The 22,490-nt window shown below is 36.5% G+C and overlaps 2 long non-coding RNA genes across 3 annotated transcripts in view; one reads left to right on the forward strand and one right to left on the reverse strand.

Moving 5' to 3' along the window:
- LOC306640709 overlaps positions 1 to 22,490 on the forward strand; it is a 157,711-nt gene that overhangs the window by 55,750 nt on the left and 79,471 nt on the right. The window lies entirely within an intron of this gene.
- LOC306640710 lies at positions 1,132 to 22,155 on the reverse strand. Its single transcript, XR_013757869.1, has 4 exons — positions 21,890 to 22,155; positions 5,444 to 5,625; positions 4,994 to 5,151; positions 1,132 to 1,543 (listed from the first exon to the last, which is right to left on the reverse strand). It is a non-coding gene; the product is annotated as an uncharacterized lncRNA (long non-coding RNA).

The raw sequence follows: 22,490 nt of genomic DNA on the forward strand, positions 1-22,490 counted from the left end.
ATCTTCCTATCTCAGTCTCCTAAGATGCTAGGATTACAGATGTGTATCACTGCTCCCTGTAGTTCTAAGGTTCTTGATTCTACAGCTTTGATCTTGATTACACTTAAAAAATTAATCTTTCAAGTCTGCTCAGGTTTGAGGATTTTAAGGCTTTCATTTGTAAAGCGAAAATTTGAATACATTTTTCTCTAGTTCTGAAGTTCTGTGATTTAAACAAACTTGGGCTCCACTTTGCTCCAGAGCATCTCCTAGGGGGAGAAAAGAGGGACTGCATTCCCCAAATCCCATCCTTTCTGTCATCCTTTTTCTGAGGAGCAGACAAAGCTTTAGGAGTTTAGGCTGAACATTTGACACCTCTTCCTTTTTTCCTTCATGGGAGGCAGTGTCAGGGGAGGGTTTGGGCCATGAGTAACAGCAGACCTCTTGGGTTGAATCATGACTTCCTTCTTGTTGCACACCCTGAGGCGAGTTAGTTAACCTGTTTCTTCATCACAAAGTGGAGCTGACAGTAATACTTTACAGGGAGGTGATGAAAACTAGAGGCAAGAACACTTGCCAAGCATTTGGAGCAGAGCCTGGATCACAGGGAGCAGTCAACAGCTAATAGCTCTTTGTCAAGAGAGAAAGCAGTTATTCCATTATTGTTTCCAGGTTTGGGAGTCTGAGGACCTATGGGTGAACCCGACGTTGAGGCATTGCTGGGAACTCTGGTTCTGATTAGAGAGAGCTGGAATACCCCTGGAAGGGAATGGGAGAAGGCTTAGGCTGAGGCTCCTAGTTCAAGACTGTGGGAAGCACACATACATGAGCCTCTGTCCAGAATGAAAAGATACTTCTATCTTTCCTTCTGTATTTGCTTAAGCAGTTCCATAACGGTTTCACTCTTTGTCCTGTCTTCTCCTTCCTTTCTCCATCCTTTGCTCTTTTCATTCCTCTTTCCCATCCTTTCCTCTGTTTTTATCCCCTTCCTTCTTACCTCCCTTTGATGTAAAATCAAAAAAAAAAAAAAAACAAAAAACAAAAAAACAAAACAAAACAAGAAAAAAACAGGAAAGGAGAACCAATCACAATAGTGGGAGTGTGTGAGAGAGGAATACTAGGCAAAGGCAGAGTCGATTTGGGCATTTTTTCCTTTTGACTGGAAGCCAGGCTCCTCTCATGGCTGGGAAAAGGCCAAACAGACCTATGACTTATTGATCAAGAGAAAAAGAAAAATCATGTTGGCAGGATGCAAGGCCCACTGCATCCAAATGAGGCAGGGCTGCAATATGCGAGGCCTGGGGAGGAAACGTGAGTGGTTCAGTGGAAGCCCTGAGCAGGCTCAAGGTTTGGAGAAGGATGAGGACCTCTGTAGGGGAAGGGAAGTCAGGACACCCGCCTCCTTCTCTTCCTCGGAGGCAGGAGATGAGTATCTGGCTGGCATGGGAAGTGAATCACAGTTTGTCCAGAGTAGAAGTTGGGCAGGTTCCTGAGAAAGCGCAGTAGCCCAGTGGTAGAGAGGTGCAGTGGGTTTGGCAAACTTTGTCTTCACTTGCCAAGGTTTCTAGTGAAAAAGACAAAAATGCAGTTTTTCCAACTAATCTCAGCTCAATACCCAGGTTCAGTCTGTCATTAAAAGAAGTACTGCCATTGTGGATTGGGAGCAGTTATTTAATATTATGGTTTTGCCTGATGATAGGGACAGAAATAGGCAGAGAACGGTAATAATCTGTTAGGCAATGTGCTCACTGTGCTCATCTCTTCCTGTTTCTTCCTCCTGTACATTGTCTTTCTGATTCTCAACACAGCCATGAATTTAAAGTGTTTTGAATAATAAGAGGACACACACATACACATACCCACACATACACACACAAGAAAAAAGAAACCTGACATCACTGAACCCATGGTCATCAGATTTCACTATTCCATAGATGTCAGAAGGAAACTTAGGCATCCTCCAAATTTTTAAAGTTTTCTACAGTATCCTGGTTAAGTGATTATTCTACCCTGTATCAGCTTTGCATCACTATAATAAGGGCCTTGTGACTGCTAACTTGTAAAGAGAAAAAGATTTATGTTGGCCCAGCATTGTGGAAGTTCCAGACCATGACCTAGTGGCTTGCTTGCTTTGGTCCCCTGGTTGGAGTGCCAAACAGCAATGGCAGAGAGTGTGTGGCAGAGTAACAGTACTTATATCACAAGCCAGGAAACAAAAGAGAGACTGGACAATCTGGGGTTTCAAAATTTCTTCCAGGGCAAGAAATGATCTAAGCACGTCCCACAAGGATGTACATTCCAAAGGTTTCACCACCTCTCAATAGCATCCCCTTGAGTGCCAGGTCCTTAGCACAAGAGCCTGTGGGGATATTCAACACCCAACTAGAGCAGACCCCTTTTAAATGTTTCCATTAACAAGAATCTCACTCCTCATGGCAGCCCATCTTATTCCTGCTGCTGTAGAGAATTCAGCTTCACCTTTGTGTTCCTGCTTTCCAGTACGTCCCAGGCATAGTGGTGATGAGGAAATCAACCCTTTATCCCTACAACTCCAGTTCAGCTGAGGTCTTGGGTCTTTAATTCAACAACGCCCCTCCTGATCCTTCCCTCTCTCTTCTTACTTCTCTGCAATGCCACCACATCACCACTGTTAACTCGTTGCTGCTTCCTTCCTCAGACCTATGTTCCCTTAAGGGCCATGATTCTTTCTGTGCCAATTAAAGATGTTTTCCCTCATGATTATTCATTACCCCATAAAAGACACCTCGCCTCATTTGTTCTGCTTTATAACTCTACTGGACTTTTTACTCTGTTCCCAGTAAGAGGACTGGAGGTATTCTGGTGTGGGTGATATCTTAAGTTGATTAAGCTTAGTTTCTGTTACCTGTATTACAGCTGTGTATCAAGACAAGGCACATCATCCTCAGTCTCTTTGCCCTGAGTGGGTAGCCTGGTTTTATCAGGGTTCTCAAGTCACTCAGAGGAGCAGGAAAAGTCTTCACTTCTTTAACCAAGTGCCCAGTATGGTCATCAACTCTGGTCACTTTAAATAACCTTATTATATACTTACATTTAGAAGAAATAAGAACCCTAGCTATAAAAGTTAGCCTATTAGAGAATTTGTTCAGAGTTACTGTCTCTTGGGTAAGCACCTGAGATGGCATACCTCACTTTATGCCAGAGCAGAGTGGAAAACAGGCTCTTCTCACCTAGTCCTGTGTTTGAGGATACTGGTGATCCAGATCAGACCTTCCTACCTTTTTCCCAGGAACAAAAATGAGCTTGGAGCCTATCCATCAGCTCCAGAGCTCCAGATTTCCCTTCAGTATGCTTCTACTGAAAATATAAACCTAGGCCCAGCAGTTACTTTCTCCACCAATTTAAAGCCATAGTCTATCTTTCAGTAATAAGATATTACTGATATTATTATTGGCCTTGGTTCTGCCTCATGGAACAGCCTAGATATTACATTACTTGGGGATGAAGGTATTTTGCAAAGGACAAGAACCAGAGCAAATTCAGCCCAGCATAATGTGATTTGCATTTGTTGACTAACATTTCCACATATACTCACATACCATTGGTATTTAAACACAATGAAAAAGAGCAATAAATGGTTTTGTATTCAAATAAATCTGTATTTCTATTACTCTAGCTATCAGCAGGCATGTCTGGCAGAGACATTTTTAAATGCTTGGATTTCTGTGTAATTACCCTTATTTTCTATTTCCAGGCCTCTTTTGCAATGAGCAGAGGCCATGTAACCAGATCTGAGCAAGGGGCTATACATCTGTGTAATATATACCACCTCTGGACCCAAACCTCTGAGTTCTTACGGAAACTGCCTGGAAACTGCCAGAGTTTAGCTTCTCCAGAGAGGAGAAAAGAACATGAGACTTTATAAGAACAAGAAATAAATGCTTTTGTATTACATCATGGACATTTCAGGCCTAATGTGTTGGCACAGCACAGCCTGCCTCACCACAATTGAGTCAGTATCTTTTTGTAACAGTGCTTAATAAAAATGTCCACCTGACTTGTGAAATTGGGTAAAGTTCTCCTGAACTCCATAGAATGCTTGTAGATAGGAATGTTGAAACTCAAAAAAGTCCACTCTGCAAAAGAAAAAGATGAAGGGAAAACATGCGGGTGTTGTGTTCTTTGGGGTTATGTGGAGCTACTGAGCACTCAGTGAAAGCTTACTTTCTGGCACCATCCTTGCCATATCCTCCAGTTCACCTGGGGATGCTGAGACAAAAGAGAAGTAAGTGAGAGAAATGTCATATCCTTCATTCCTAGGCAGACTGAACAGATGCCACTGAAAGTAATGAGAATGCTCCAAACTTGATATGGGATCTGGAATTGAAAATTTAACAGACACATATTCTCTGTGGAGACTTCCTGTCTGCAGCCAGGCCGCAGGTCCTCAGCACTATTTTGTTGCTCATCAGAAACTGCCCTTGCGTGAGAGCTAAACAGCTCTTGAATTTTTGACTCAGAGCTATCAATATTAACTGATGGGTTTCTTCCTTCTTCTCTCATCTCCATGAGAAGATTTATCGGGTCATCTTTCTAATGCTGTCCTTAATGAGCCCCGGATAGCTTCTCTAAGGTGAGAAAGAAGACCAATGTTTATATAGTACCTAACACAGGCCACAAAATGTGCAAATCACTTTTTTCGCAAGCCCTCTCATTCCTAACAAGAAGTTAGTCAGATAACACAGATTAGAAGAAACAAAGGTCTCAGAAATGATGATTCAAAGTCCCAGCCCTGTAACTGTGAACTGAGTGACCCACAGATAATCTTTCTGAACCTCTTGCCATAACTTCCCTAGATGCTATTAACACATCTATAAGCAGTTTTTATGGGGGTGAGGAACTTTATGAAATTGTGTAGTACTGTCCCTGGCACATACAAGGGACTCAATAGTAACTTTCCCAATAAGCGTATGAGAAAGAGCTTGCTATTTCATTTCATGGGTGAATTATGCCTCACAGATGTAAAATAATTTACCTGAAGTCCTATAATAGTGGGCTTGGAAGTCAAATCCAGGTCTGTCAGATTCTGACTTCAGTGCTGCTTTGATGACAGAGTTAAGTAGTTATAACAGAGATCGTATAGTTGCAAATACTAAAGTATCCATGGTTTAACCTTTTAAAGTTTGCCATATCCTGAATTGAAAGAACGAAGACAGAAAAGTTGCATATGGGAGAATTCTGCCACATAGAAAATATTCATCAAGGACTCCACACTAGTAAAATAAGCTTAGTTTGTGGCAGGGAAAAAATCTTTGATATTTTAATTTGCTTTAGCTCTAAAGAAGGAAAAACATAAATCTACCAACAAATATTATGATAAATAAATATGTAGTTCAACTTCTTTGCTATCTGGTTAGATTAGGGAGAGATGAGGAAGTTTGCCACGTGGACAGATTGTCCATCCCTGAGGTAATGGGAGTATTACCTAACAGCTTCATGAGCTGTTGCAGTTCAAACATGATCCAGAAGGAGCAGTAACCCATCAACTCCAGGAGGTCTAGAAACTCTGCTTCTTTGACATCAAAGACTGGAACATTCCGAGAGTGCACACTGTGCTTTACACCGTGTAGAAGGAGGCAGTAAATTCCAAGGCTCTGTGAATTCCTTCTGGGTAACCACAAACAATTTGATGCTTTACTACAAAGAGCAGAGCATTCTATTTTGATTAAGTCAGAATGGTTCTTTGTACCACAGAGTCCCATGGCGTATTTTAATGCCTCTGTCTTTCATGTCTGCTTAATAAAATCACACATTTAATTATTTAAAACAGCCAAGAACCAATAGGGGATTTGCTGACCTAGTGCTTAAAGCTTAAAAACCCAAATTGCCTTTCCTTCATCGCTAGCAGATCAAACCCTGGTTGAGGGTGATGGAAACTATTGGACGTTTTAGAATCATCTTGAAGAGCTGAGAGAGTTGGCTCACTGAATCTCATCTACACCTGAATAGAATGGATTTCATTATTGATGTTATCACAATTGACATTTCCCCAGGTTTTCATCTAGTCTATCTCCAGATTCATTGCCTTTTCAAATTGCTAATGTAGTAATGTATTGGGTTTTGGCAATTTCCACAGTGATTTTTATCTGTAAAATAATTCTCAGAAATGCTGTCAGTTAACCCATTGCCCACAAATAAATTAGCCTAGAAGGACAAACAGAGAGTCTTGCTAGGGTTTGCACACCTTCTAAACTCTGTCTGGCTTTCCTAAAACAGTCACTTGCATTTCACTTACAGAAAATAATCATGTAATCATTGAAGGCACATAGACTTCACCCAGCAAAGAGGAGGAAGAGAGAGTTGACTATTGTTTTCCATATTTACATTTTTTACTTAATATTTAAAATAAAGTCTTTTAACTGCTGATTATTTGGAAGTTTTCCTTGATTTTAATTTTACTATCAAGCCAATATTTCTTTTCTATTTTCCTTAAACTACAAATGTGAATACTTCACTGCATCTAAATATAATTTAACTTTTCTATGTGCATATTTTTATCAAATTATTTTCCCTATATTCTTTATTTTAAAGAAACGTTACTTTGCCTATATTCTTTAGATCATAAGTGGTGGTTCAACTATGCTCTGTCCTAAAAATGTAGTCAATGGAAAATGATGTCATGTGGTATGTAATTAAAGCAAAATCCTGCATAGTAATGCTATTCTTTATAATTATTAATGTGTTCAATTATAGTGGAACACAACTAAGTGCTAATGGCTCTTAAACTAATCAGACTAAATTTTAGTAGGGATATTGGAGAGGCAAATTGCACTATTTACAAAGTTATGGATCCAACAGGATACTGGCCCAGGAAAACTGATTTATAATGTAATTACATTTCTTACTAGTTGCACTACTATCACATTTTGTATCAAATTAGAAATTTTTTCCTTACTTCTGGTAACAAATTACTGATGATCCTACATGCCAGAACTTTAAACTTGTGTCCTATGCTTCAGCTAAATGAAGCATATTATAATTGCTGAAGGCTTTATTATTTAAATTTAACTCTGCTTCTGTTATTGTTTACACATTGTTTCACTATTCTTTCAGTAGCTCTTCTTTATTAGTTGTTCTCAAATTGTGGTTTCCAAACTAGCATCAACAATAATAGCAGCTGCATAGCTGAGAACTTGTTAGAAAAACAAATTATCTGACTCCACCCCAGATCTATTGCGTCAGGAACTCTGGTGCCCAGAAATCTATATTTGAAGACCTCTGAGTGAGTCAATTCATGCTTCAGTTTTAGAACCACTGCTGCATTTTGCACCTTGTTTTTTAGCCTTTTCTATTTTACCTTACATGCCCAGTGTTTTCTCTGTGTTGCTTGATGAAAATATTATTCTTATCTCATCTAAAATACCTACTTTGATTTCTCCTTTCTCTGAATTCACTTTGAATTTATATATGCATATGCATTAAATATAATAGGTATATGTAGAATTAATATAAATATATAACAAATATAAGGCATATATCAGCTCAAATTTTACACTTTTTTGAAACAACCAATTGTATCTATTTCTAGACATAAAGACTCATATAGAACTTTTAGAACTTATTTGTTCTAAATTTCATATGTTCAAAAAAATTACAAAACTCACCAATAGTTAGGAATAATAAAATAAATCAGGTAAAAGAAACAGAATTCTTTAAAAGAGCTATGATTAATATTATCTCTTAAACATCTTCTTTCTTATCTGATGGCAAGATGTAGGATGTCACAATAAACCATAAATGTTCTCAAAGTAATCAAATAGAAATTTGAGATCCAAAACACCGTAATGAAAATTAATAAAGCAACAGATTGATTTAATGCCAGATTTGACAAAACCAGAGATTATTGATCTATAACACAGATAAATTGCACACACACACATACATACATACAACATTGATCCAAGACACAGAGATAAAAAATAAAACACAGAAAATAGTATAAGAAATATTTACCTTATAATGAAGAAGTCTACCTACATGGCACTGAAGAACTAGAGAGGAGAGAACAATGAGGTCAAAATAATTGAAGAATGAATACTGAGAATATTTCAGAAGTAATGAAAATATACTTTAAAGAAACTCTATAAACCCCAAACAAGGGCGAAGCTATTGGAAAACAAAGACAACTCTAAAATCTTAAAGCAACGAAAGGAAAAATTACAGTCAAAGTAGTAACTGTAAGAACTACAGCAGATTAGTCAATAGAAATAGTAAAAACTGAAAGAGAATAGAAAGGTTATCTCTAAAATCCTAAAATAAAGTAGCTTCCAGGGCAGAGTGAAATGTGATGCAGGATATTATTTTGAAAATTAAGATAAAATACATATATTTTAAAATGAAAAAATAAATTTTATAGAAATAATTGATAGCAGATATTCACTTAAACGTTAAAGTTGGGTTGCAAATTAGTGCAGCCACTCTGGAAAGCAGTGTGGAGATTCCTTAGAAAACTTGGAATGGAACCACCATTTGACCCATTTATTCCACTCCTAGGCCTATACCCAAAGGACTTAAAATCAGCATACTACAGTGATGCAGCCACATCAATGTTCATAGCTGCTCAATTCACAGTAGCCAGATTGTGGAACCAACCTAGATGTCCTTCAATAGATGAATGGATAAAGAAACTGTGGTATATATAGATATATACACACAATGGAATATTACTCAGCCATAAAGAATAATAAAGTTATGGCATTTGCAGGTAAATGAAGTTGGAGAATATCATGTTAAGTGAGATAAACCAATCCCAAAAACCAAAACCTGAATGATTTTTCTGATAAGCAGATGATGATACATAATGGGGGGTGGGAGGGATGCAAGAATGGAGGAAGGAGGGACTGTTTAGAGGGAAAAGAGGGGTAGGGGAATAACAGAAAGAATCAAACACCATTACCCTATGTAAATCTATGATTACACAAATGGTATGCCTCTACCTCATGTACAACCAGAGAAACAAGTTGTACCCCATTTGTTTACAATTAAAAAAAAAAAAAAACACTAAAGTGGTCTTATACCACATTCTTCAAATTCCTCTTAGGCACAATTTGTTTGGAGTAGAGAATGAGGTGGTAGAAGGATTTTCTCAAAATATCAGTTGCACTCCTAGACTCAGATTTTTACTGTGAAATTGCTCCTCAGAGAGAGCTTCTTCCTACACCAGTGCCTTCTCCCAGTGGGGGTGGAATCGCGTTACTCTGCCTCAACACTTGCTGATAGGCAAGAGTGGGTGGCATTCTCTGTAGTTAGTAAGTCTCAAGTAAGGCTTTTCAGTCATCTTACTCCTTCCCCAGGGATAGTGCTCTGTTGTTACTCTTAATTTCTCCAGTCACAGTTGATCTTTACCTGGGTATGCATTGCCCTTTAGCAATTTGATGAACATTTCAGCTGAATCTCCACCTGTGTTTAAGGTGACCATATTGTCTCCTGTGCTATGCCTTGGCTAATCAAGTGCTGTGTCTTGTCTTTTTCTGTATGTGTCCATCTTATCTTATGTTTTAAGCTAGTTGGTTGCTCTGCAACCTTAGCACTCTGATAGACTCTTTAAAAGTTATATTATTATAGATCATTCTTCATTTTTTTGATGTTAGGGTTAAAGTGAGACTTCTTTCTGTGTCTAAGATGAAGTAAATGTCCTCAGTAAATATAAGTGAATATTAAGAGTATAAAGTGCTAAAATAGTATACTCTTTAATATAGAGAATATTATATCATTCCATTATTATATATGATATAATTAAATTTGTGGAAGTGATAACATTACAAGTGAGAAGAGAATGACTATGATCTGGCTATTAGTCCAGCCAGGACAAGCAACAAAACATATTTTTGAACACTGTATACAGGGAAGATTTTTTTTCACTTCTATATTTTAAAGACATTCCTGTTTGTGACTTTAAGGCTAATAACTGGCTTTGAGTTGCCACAAGCATCAAAGCAGAGTCATATACAGAAAATACCTGAGTTAGGGGAACAGGGGGGAGGGAGGCAAAAGGACAAAGAAGTGGGGATAAAGTCAACCGAATTATCCTTTACGCATGTTTACAGCAATGAATTTCACTTTTAAGTGTAGTTATAATTCATCAATGAAGAAAAATATAGATGTTAAAAAAATAGAAGGAAGATCAGAACAGTATAGAAGGGAAAAAGGGGAGCAAAGTGGGGAAGGGAAAGGAGAAATACCAGAGAGTGAATTACAGCAAATCATGACATGCAAAATGATGAATAAATATGTCATAATAAACCCCTCAAAATATAACAGAATTAAAGGATAAGGAACAATGTCTGAGTTAGCTATACACCAGAAATAATGAAATTTATCACTTTTGGAGAATCAAGTAGAAAATCCATGAGGTGTAAGAAGTGTGATAAAATCCAACCCTTCTTAGGAGTAAATTAAAAAAAAAAAAAAACTGGTTATAATAGTATACTTTCTGATAAAGAGTACTTACAGAATTTCTGTAGCAAACATTGTATGAGTGAAAATAGTAAAAGAATTACCACTGAGGTTAAAAATGTTACAAGGTTATCTGCTCTTACTGTCCTTATAGAAATTCATCCTGGAGGACCTAGTCAGTACAACAAGATAAGGAATGTTAAGTGTCAGACATAAAGATTGAAAAGAATAAAAATTTCCATTATTTACCAGTGAACCAATGAAAGTTTTGTGTATCTGCTGTGAGAGGTGGCACCCACTTGTAATTCCAGCAACTTGAGAAGCTGAGGAAGGAGGATTGCAAGTTTGAGACCAACCTCAGCAACTAAGCAAGGTCCTAAGCAAATTAGAGAGGCCCTGTCTCAAAATAAATAATAAAAATAATAAAAAATTTAATTTAATTCAAAAAGGGTTTCTCAGTGGTTAGGTACCCTTGGTACAGATTTGTGTTCTCACCAGATTCATGGTTGAAACCTTAACATACAGTCACATTAAATAATGTGACTGTATTTGGAGATATCTTGTTAAGAAGGTAATTAATCAGGAGGCTGAGTCAGGAGGGTCTTGAGTACAAAGCCAGCCTCAGGAAAGCAAGGTGCTAAGCAACTCAGTGAGACCCTGTCTCTAAATAAAATACAAGATAGGCTGGGGATATGGCTCAGTGGTCAAATGGTGTCCCTGAGTTCAATCCCTGGTACCAAAAAAAAAAAAAAGGTAATTAAGATTAAATGAAGTCATAAAAGTGTGGTTCTATCTGATAGGATTACTTTCTTTGCACCAGTAATCTGATCAATGTGTAGGATTGCTGTAAACTGTAACTGGGTTATATATATAAACTTTTGTTGAAGCACAGTCATACTCAGTACTTACATGGTGTCTATGGTTATCTTCAAGATGTTCAAGAGACCACATGGCTTGTAAATATAAAATATCTAGCCATCTGATTCTCTAAAAAATTGCCCAACCCTGGAGTACATCGATGGACTTCCTGGCCTTCGAAGATCTAGTTGGGTTTGTGAGTAGAGTTTGTCTAGAAATTGGAAAGAAGAAAGACAATGAGTTCTGTGCAAGCTGTTCTTGAGTCCTAGCAGAAATATTAGCTCTTTTCTGTCTTCCTCTTCTGGATCAGGTAACTATATACCTTCATCCCTTCCCAAATAGTAAAGGTAATAGCCTTTCAGTGTCTTTTGTAGTTTCCCACCACCTTCTGCAGATTTTCCTTTTCTTCAACTCTCCTCACATTATTCTGTACTGTGTGAGTCATATGTTTTCCAGTGGGAACCTGGTTGATAATTTATTATGCACTTATACTTTTTTAGGCATTGTGTTAAAAGCCTTCATCTTCATAATGTAATTTAAACCCAACCAAACAACTTTGTTAGATAGAATAGTGTCATCATTCTGCATTTACAAATGAAACACTTGAGTTTTCAAGTTTGGATTCTTGACAAAGTTCACATAGTTAATAAATAGGAGATACGGGATTTAAATTCAGTGCTATTGATTACAGCTGCCAGAATAGAAGATCTTCCTCATTATTCCAAATAATTTTATTCATCTTATGATTTTTTCAATAATGCCTTATTGAGTTGGTGCTTTGATTAAAAAACCTTTCTTATTTACGACTTCATTTAATCATCACAATGGATATAAAAGTATTATCTTATTATTATATTATATTGAAGCTGATGCAATTTAAATGATTTTCTAAAGGATACTATAGGACAAACTAGTACAGTCAAGTGTTGCTCTTCTAGGTTCAAATTATATATAACTGTATAGCCAACCTTTATCAAACACCTATACTCATCCAATTGAATGGTATTTAGAGTTTTGCTTATTATAAAAAATATAAATACATGTTTAGGCTTATACTAATAGGTTGTCATCTGACTGTAGTGTTGTAGCAAAAATATGAGGCATAAAAAATGTAGAGAAGAAAAAACTAGAGAGGAGAAAAAGTGAAGAGGCTGAAGAAAATTAAAATTGCCATGTGAAGTAGGGATTGTTATATTTTTCCCCGTCCTAGAGTATTACATGTTAATTGATTCTAACTGAATATGAAAAGTCAAAATGAAGTGCCCTTATAGGCTGCTGGTATTTGATAGATGAGAAGCAATGTTTCAGCAAGTTTGCCAGCTGGTCTCTGTGTACCCCTGGATTTCTACAGTCCACTCAGTCCCAAGCCAAAAATCTGGCCAAGATTGCTGCTGGAGATGCACAGATTCCACATTCCTTGTTTAACTTGCCTCTGGAAAGATAAAGAGCCCAAGTTCCCACAGAGACCCTATTTACTTCTTTCAGCCCTAAGGTAGGGCACACCATGGATTCCAATAAAAGCCCTTCTCTTTCCTTGTGGTATGGAACACATTTTACGTTGTTATTTTTTTGTTATGGCATAAATACCCCTAGTTGCCTCTTTCATATTCAGAAAATGTATATTTAGAAAATTTTGTTTGAAAACAAACAAAAATATCTAATCCTATTTGTTTTATTTAGTCTAAAGACATGGATTTTGACCTAAGAATTCAGAGTATATGGGATGTGTATTTGTGTGTGTGTGTGTGCATGTACCCATGCACATATGTGTACTTAAACCCCTTGTTCTTGATAATACCCTCACTACTACTTTGTCTGAGGTTTGGGTGGAATAGGAGGGGTGGGAATAGCCTGTATTTTGAGAAGCTAGCTGCAGGAATGACATCATTATATCCAACAACAGGATAATCAGTTCTTTATCATATGTCCACACAAGTAATCTGCGGGGAAGATACATTGATATATTAGTTTAAGTTCTGCAATGAATCCATTCCATTACCATAAATAGCTATGATATCAACAGCATATCTTCCACAATAACTCAGAAGCAAATTAATGTCAATCATGGCTCCTAAGAAAATTTCTAAAGATTCTTCTTTACTATCTAGAGATGACTCTTCTTTAGAAACTATGTTAAACACCTTATTTACACATATTTCTATTGAGTTTATATACTTTCAGGTGAAATTGCCTTTGAACTATCAAACATTAAGTCCAGCTGCCTATCTGCCTGCCAACTGATCATTCAGGCAGAAATGCAGGCACTGAAGTGATCTCTTACCAGGGCAGGATACTCAGTTCTTGCCTGAATGAAATATAAAGAACATGGCAAGGCATAACTGAGCACAGGCTTAAAGAATCTGGTCACTGAGTCCTGATATGCTAAAAAGAAACACTGCTACTCTACATGCTGTGCTGAAATAGTCTGTATTTAAAATCTCTTAGAGTTACAAAGATCTATTACTTAGTTTAAGCTTTTCTTTTGCACATTTTATTATCAAACATCAATACCTATACCTCTCTCTGTTTTTGTCTTTACCTTTTATGCATTAACAATTTTAGTGGATAACTACAGGAAATTACTAACTTTATCTGACAACTTATGTTGTGAATACATACTTATAGCTGCTTTTCTACATGTATCGACTCTATCATCTTATTTTTGGTTTTGGTTTTCTTTGAGGTTTATAAACTGGATTGTGGAGGAGTTTGAAGAAGGTAATTACTATACTCTAGGGTGTTGTAATCCAGGCCTATTCTAAAAAGGAGATAGATCTGTAGCCAGATCTGAAAGGATAGAGAGGAGAGTTAGAGAGGAGGGGAGACCAACAGAAATCAGGACAGGAAAGTCACTCTGGGTGTGGTAGGTGGAAACCTGGAAAGGCTAAAATGTATGGAATGGACAACTCATTAGAGGTGCTGGAGGCATGAGAATGGAATGCTTACTTAATTTTTGTATATGATATCTTTACTTGATTTGGAATCTTGTTCCTATGGGGTTTAGCTATTTGTCTTCAGACATCAGGACATATTTAAGCCTTTTAATACCTTTGGAGAGTGATTTTGGCAACAAGGCCAAAACTCCAATGTTCTTCATTAATGCAAGAGCCAGATGTCATCCACTGTGATGGTCTTGCTGTCCTCTGAGTTTTGGGACCATTCCAGCGAGCATCTGAGCCAATTTTACAGCAAATATTGTCAACATTCTTAGCTAAACTGCACTTTCAGAATGACAGGATATATGAAGAAGTCTTAAGATAACACATTCTGTCCTTTATCATCTCAGGGTCCATCAGAAATTCTCCACTCCTATCACAAACAATTCTATCAGCAAAAACATGTTATCCTTTAAGGATATTGTTAAAACCTACATCTGCTTGCTTGTTAATTTCTGCCAAATTGACCAATAATAGACTCGATTTTCCTTCCAATCTGTCAAGATGTGAATGATTAGCAAACTCTGAACCTTCCAAAGGCAAGAACTTTCTGGAAAGAGTTGTGTTGGAGGAAGCAAAATGTACACTGAACTGAACCATGTACACTGGCATGGGTAGAATCTAAATGTACTGTTTTTTATAATTTAATTTTATAAAACTACTGCTGTTGTGCAATGGTGACCTAAATCATGGGTATTTTACAGGCAATGAGATTGGAAACATCTTCTGAGAAGATGTGAATGAAACCAACACCAGGGACTGAAATGGAGTAAATAAAATTCCATGCATGTATGGTTTTGTCAAAAGGAACCCAATGAACTAAAATGCACTAACAAAAGATAAAAGAAGCCAAGGCTTCATTTCTTTCTTTTTATGGAAATGTAGGCTATGTATATTTTTTCTGTGTTTCAAGGTATGGAAAGTACATTGAAGACCAAGGCAAATTTCCACTCGGTTTCTACCATAGCTATCACACGGCATATGCATGTTCATTTACTTGCCTGCCTGGTCCATCAGAGAAAAAAACTATTGATATTTGTGCTGCTCTTAAAATAAATTTGAAGTTTACAAGAGAATTACGAGGCTTCCTGATTAGGACCCTGATAACTCTATTGTGTTTTCTTAGCACTTTCTCATTTGTTCAAACAGTAAGTTACAATAGTCTTATTCAAGATCCTTGAAGATTTCATAGGCTTCATTTTTTGTCGTTGACATTCTATTTTCCCAAATTCTGCACTGTGAGGGTGTACCTTGATAACTATAGATTACACGTATAATTATGAGAATAAAGATGGTGGTGGTGATTGTGGTGCCACCACAATATTCCTGATCGTATGCAAAACACTGGAGTTGGTATTTTACCAGATTTCCTCATTTTCCTTCATACTAACTTTATGATGGGGATGTTAATAATTTCATCCCTCATTTCAGGTGCGGAAACTAAGCATAAAGAAAACAGGCCAAGTTCTTAAGGACATAGTTAGTGCTAAAGCTGGGCCTCCAATGTATGGAGTCTGAATACCTCTTAACTGTATGGGATTTCCTCTTCTCCAGAAAAATGCTTTGGCCTGCCCAAGACCCTGGCCTACTGGGAAGCATCTTCCCTGAAATACACGTGAATTATAAAGCTTTCTACCACTTTATCATGGATAAAATGCCTATGACTGCAGTCGAGTTCTAAATCAGCTCACTGTTTTCTCTAAATGGAAACTGGATCTATGGGTGAAGGACTTTGCACAGCAATCTCTTTGTTTCCTCATTATGTTCTCAACTGTAAGAACCTGCTGTCTTGCTGACATCAATTTCTTTACTTTTAATTTGAACTCAAATTTTCTCTGGCGATTCCCTCTTTTGGTTAGATGCTTTGTCATGACTATTTTGAATAGTTCCTTCTAAAAACTTCTGGTCATGAGGGCACAAGATAAAAAATATCCTGGAAAGCTATTGCCAGCCCCTCAGTTCTGGGTAGGTTCCCTTGCAACCTGCCCTTATCCCATTTTGCTGTCATTGACCCTGGACTTCTTTCTTCTCATCGACTGTGCATTTAGTGAGGGCAGGAATCTTGTCCATTGTACTCACCATTTTATTTCTAGGACTCAAAATATTCATGAAAAATATTTTCCACTAATTAAATAGAAATGAGTTAGTTTGTGCAGCAGGAGAAATCACCATTAAGCCTGTGGTCTGCAAGTCACACCCTGCCAGCACTCTTCTCAACACCTATTTCCTGGTAGGTGGGTTTAGTTCAGCAACGCTTAATTTCAGAGCAGACAGTTGTTTACTGAGTGCAACTTAATAGATGTATCTATATGGCTTTATAAGTCTGATGATTTAGTCTTCTCTAGGTGTTTATTTCAAATTCTGGACAGAATCAGAGTTAATTTATTCTGTATTGCAACATTATTTTAAGTGATCTGAGAGAACTGGTATTTCTACCAGCTTTGTTTTAGTGCATATTTTTAGATACAGAGTCATAGCTTATTAAGTAGGCATGACTTAAGTTCTCTAAGCAGTCCAGGTCTTATACGATCATCTTTATTTTTTATATAGTACCAATTCCTCTATTTTTGCTGCCGATTTTTCTAGAGGGACCAATTCCCAGACACATTTTTTTCTTTGGTTGTTGTTGACTGATGATTTCACGAATTCCTTCTTCATTTGAATTGTTCCATTTGGATGCCCAGTAAGTGACCTTGGCTTTGGTCCTCAATTTAGTCTTTGCTTTGAGCACTGGACTGGAAGTTAAATCACTATTTCTGTCCACATGTATTTTTGATCTTCTCTAATTGCCACCACACAACCAATTTTGGTTTTGTCTACCTTTGTCTCTCCCCACTAAAATGCAGTCTCAGTGGATAGCCTTCTCAGATTAAAAAGAACCTTTCTTCAATAATAAAGAGGATAAGCTCAGTCACACTGTTAGAATTTCTAAATAAGATTTTATTTCATGTATATTTTAGAAGGGCTAATTCTCAATAGAAATCATTGTCTTCATGATGAAGAAGTTAAAAGCCTAGGATCTAGGTCTAGCAGACCTACAATGTTAGCTATGTTACTGTGGGGAAATAATTCTACCTCTTAGCCTCAGTTTCTTTGTGTACAAAATAAAGATGATAATAATGGTAGTTTCACAAAAGGTTAACAATGGTACTTATCACAAAAGGTCATTATAATATTAGATAATACTTATGAACCTCTTATCCCAATGTCTAATGAAGACTAAATAGTATAAGTATTACTATTTTTATTATTAATATTCAATCATATTCAAATACTATAATGGGTTGCATAGTCTCTAATCAAGTTTCCAGTCTTTAGATCCTTAAAATTTGGGGGGTAATGAGTGTACTAGCAACAGTAGAGTCTGCATAATAGCCATACACAAGGGGGGACCTGGTATATGGTACTGACTTGTTTGTTTAAGATCAAAGACAAAAGGGCCTCTGTAGTGAACCTAAATTTCTAGGGAGAATTCTACAGTTCAGTAACAATCACCTTTCTCATACTTGGGTCCAAAGGCTGCCCCATAGAATGTCTTGGTTTTATGAGGCAACATTGAGAAAAACCTAACTCATTGGCATCTCTTTTCTGAAATCAAAATACCATGTGCTGTAGTAAATTATTTGTGCATATTTTCGTGTATGTATGTTGGTGAATACGGAACATGGAATACTGATTTTCAACCTGCAGTTAAACAGCAGCTCCTGAAACTTGACTTTGGATCATCTGCCTGGCACATAAAACAGTTTCTTGGTCTCTTAGTTAGAGTGTGATTCTACCCAGGTGCAGGGAGTCGGGGGATGAGGAGGATGTGAGGACAACTTCAAAGCTTTGTGAATAGTTAACATTTTTTTACACATTTCTGTTTTAACAGGGCAAATAAGAGGAAAGACTTCTAATTAGAGAGTTGTTAGAACATAGAAGGACGAAGCTGTAGAGAGCCTTGATTCATTTGATGTAGCAACTCTTTGTGTTGTGGAGGGGATACCTCAGCCCTGGAAGATGGCTCGAATTCACAGGATGGAGAATATCCAGATCTCTAATTCAATTCCTCAGACTTTAGGTTCGGTTGTAATCAATTCAAACTTTTATATTACTTATCTTAAACCTTTAAAGTCTGGCACCACAGGAGTATACTAGTGTAAGACTATCAATTGGAAACTTTCATAGGACAATGGTTACAAACATAAGCATTGCTGGGTGCAGTGCTACACGCCTATAATCCCAGTGGCTCCGGAGACTGAGGTAGGAGGATCTTAAGTTCAAAGCCAGCTTTAGCCTAAGTGAGGCACCAAGCAACTTAGTGAGAACCTGTCTCTAAATAAAATACAAAATAGTGCTGGGGATGTGGCTCAGTGGTAGAGTGCCCATGATTCCAATTCCCAGTACCCACCTCCCCAGAAAAGAATATGGGCATTGACTTTAGCAAACCTGGGTTCCAGTCTTAATTCTACAATTGGTAGCTATGCATCTTGGACAAGTGACTAAATTCCACTTGGCTTAATAGTCTTCAACTGTAAATGGGATAATCATAGCTTCCATTTTTATGACGGTTAAATAGGATAATGAAGATAAATGATTAGATACATATAACACCATTTTAACCATTTTTAAAATGAATGTTTTGTTGCATTAAATGCATTAATATTGTTGTGGATCATTTGTTTTAAAATAATTTGATAATGAACCAGAGCTTCTTAAGGTATCTACAGATAATACATGTATACTATATATATATATATATATATATATCTCAAAAAGCTAGAAGAAAGATTATTGAATAATCACATCAAGAAAAAATATTAGGTGATCGAGGAGATAGGTATGTTCAGATTTAAATATCACATAATTATTCATGAAGAGAAATATGACATGCATGATTTTATGCTTTTTTAAGTTTCAGAAATAAAATCAGTTGACAGAGATACATTGCTACTGTCTGAATTTTTGTTTTCTCCCAAAATTCATATGTTGGAATGTTAATCCCAGGGTGATCATATTAAGAAGTAGGACCTTTGGAATGTGATTAGGTAAGGAGAACATAGCTCTGATGAATAAAATTAGTGCTCTTATGAAAGAAATTCCAAAAAGCTCATTTGCCTTCTTCTATCATGTGAGGAAATAGTTGAAAGTCACCTTCTGTAAACCAGAAGGAGGGTCTTCACCAAACACCAACTGGCTGACACCTTGACCTCAGAGCTGCTGCCACTTTCTGAAATACTTGCATGTTGTTTATAAATATTGAGCTTGTGGGATTTTTATAGCAGCCCATTTAGACTGAGAGAATAATGTTTCTGGTGAGGAAGTGAAAATATGTAGCTTCTGTAAGGGCATTTGAGGCCTCAGAAAGAATATAGAAAGAATATTCAGAGCCCGTATGCCCAAATTGAAGAAAAATATCTACTATAAAATTCACACCTTTTTTGATCCAATATCAAATTATACACTTATAAGATATTTAAATTTCAAATTACAACAAGAGCAACAAATGTTTAACATAATGCAATTATTCTACACACAGAATTAAATAATCTATCCCTCTCTGTTAAAAGTTAAGGAACACAGTGTTTATAGCAGGTGTTTCACTAGGGGGTAGTTCAGTGCAATGTAGCTGATTCAGCCTGTCGTGCATGCACCTCTCTCATGTAGCTACTGTGATCTGATGGATCTAGGGGTATTCAAGGTTTCTTTAAAAAGTCAGGTTGATTTATGCAATCCAGTCAGGAGCCCTGGAGCACTGTACTTATGATTGAGGACTTTGGAGTCAGAACTGCCTGGTAAAAACTCAAGCTTCATCAAATTCTTGTTTTCTGACTCTAGACAATCTACTAACTGCTCTTTGTTTTCTCATTTTTTTAAAAATTCACAAGCACCGATACCCTAGGCTCCTTAGAAAGACTTAATGATTTAATATATGCAAAGTGCTTGAGAAAAGCGTTGGTATAAAATAAGCTTTCATGCATATATATTTGTCATTTGTTTCTACATCCATTCTGTCTCCAGTTCCATGATGGGTTCCTTGATATTTTTTAACGATTAATGTAAATTGTAATAAATGCCAATACTACATATAAAAAATAGGATAAAGAAAGAAAAAAAAAACAGACAAAATTTAAGGTAAACTCTAAGGGGGATGATGTAGGTAGATTTTAGAAGTCCCTGTTTCTCCTTTGGTCATGGGATCATGGCTATTACTTATATTTCCAGCATCTACTACCAAGCCCATGTTTCCTTTAACTCAGCTGCTTGGGTGTTGAGGTCATCTGGCATCCTAAGACTGAGTTTTCAGTCTCTACCAGAGCATAGTAGTAAATTAAATGTGATTTTGTATATGAAGAGGTCATATCTCTCTAGATTTTTACTAAAAATCATATCCTGGTTTGTTAATTTACCTTACTAATCTTATCTCTGAATTCTTAGCACCAAAGTACTCACATGAAGCTCAAGTAACACTTCTTGGGAGAGATTTTCAAAAATTAAAATGTAAACCTTGTAAAGGTAGGCTTTCCTTTTTTCATCTTCAATGCTAAACTCATTTCCTGGCACAGAAATAGGTTTTTCAACAAACCTTTATCAAAAGAAATCAATGAATAATACAAAGTAAATAAAACATACACATAAAAATAAAAATTTTTAAATGATCTACCAGTTCAGGAGAGATGATTTTGCAGAAAGTGAGTATAAGTGGTTGGGACATTTCTTCTTCTGAATCAGAAATACTGCATATTTCTACTAAATGTGATTTGGTTTTATAGTCCTGTACCACATAATGACATTTTAATCAATGATAGGCTACATCTATAATGATGCCTCCCTAAGATTTCAATGTAACTGAAAATTCCCATCACCTAGTGGTGTCATAACTATCTTATGGTCACGTGTTTGTGGTGATGCTGGTGTAAATGAGCCTATTGAGCTTCCAGTTGTATAAAACTACAGCACATACAATTATGTGCAATATATAATACTTAATAATGATACTAAAAGACCATGTTACTGATTTTATTCTATAATTTCATCAATATTTAGCATATACTCCTATATATAAAAATTGTCTGTCTCCTGATTGCATCATTTTCTCTTGTACTTAATCTCATGTTTCTGAAGTTTTTGTTTATTTTTATTTTATTTTATTTTATTTATTTTATTTTATTATTTTATTTTATTTTTGTTCATCATGGCCCTGAGAGTACAGGAGTACAGGCCATTACACACACACACACACACACACACACACACACACACACACATTGAGCCTATAGTTTTGGTGTATAGTAGACTACATCATCTAGGTTTGTGTAGGTACACTTCATAATGTTGACATAATGACAAAATTACCTAATGATACATTTCTCAGAATGTATCCCTATCATCAAGTGACACTGACTATAGTTAAATCAGGGCCTGTATGCTATCATTAAAAAGTCCCCTAAACTTTGGTTCTAAATATTGAGTAATATTTTCAGAAGGTGATGCATGACTAATGATTAGAAAGGTGGACATAAAAGAGAATTCTGCAGATGATCTTGGTAGTTTCTCTGACACTGAGAATTCAAATTATATTCCATTATTTAATATCGTGTGCAAATTGGGAGAAAAGAGGCTGTCTTAGTCTGTTTGAGCTACTATAACAAAATACCATAAATTTGGCAGCTTATAAACTACAAAAATTTATTTCTCACAGTTCTGCAGGATTGATAATCCAAGTTCAAGTCACCTGAAGACTCAAATTCTGATGAGAGACTGCATCTTGGTTCAGAGATGTTGCCTTCTCACTGTTTCTTCACATGGTAGAAAGGGCAAGAGTCTCTCAGGCCTCTTTTATCAGGCACTAATATCAATCATGAGGGCTTCATTCCCGTGACCTAACTCCTCCCAATGGTGCAGACTTCCAGTACTATTGCTTTGGAGGCTAGGCATTTGGGAGAGATAAAATTCAGAACATAGCAGAGGCCCTGATGTCATTTACAATCTATCTCCAAGGGAGTTAGCACAAGGCACAGTTGTTCTGATAATGACCTTTGTTGGCTAAGTCAGCTTGCATTTTTGTTCTATCTTAGATATCCATTTATATGAGAAAGTGAGGAAAAGTTTTCATTTGTAATCTAATAAAAAGGAAATTCTTTCTGTCATTTTTTAAAAAAAAATTCAGCTCAAATTTTCATATAGAGGATAAAAAATAAGTTTGGTAATCTTATTCAGAACTAAAAGTCAATTTTGAGTTACTCAGAATTTCTGGAAATATATAAGACTATCAAATTTTCAAAAGGGGCCATCTGTATT

Source organism: Sciurus vulgaris (genome assembly GCF_902686455.1).
Source record: "Sciurus vulgaris genome assembly, chromosome: 11".
Taxonomy (NCBI): Eukaryota; Metazoa; Chordata; class Mammalia; order Rodentia; family Sciuridae; genus Sciurus; species Sciurus vulgaris.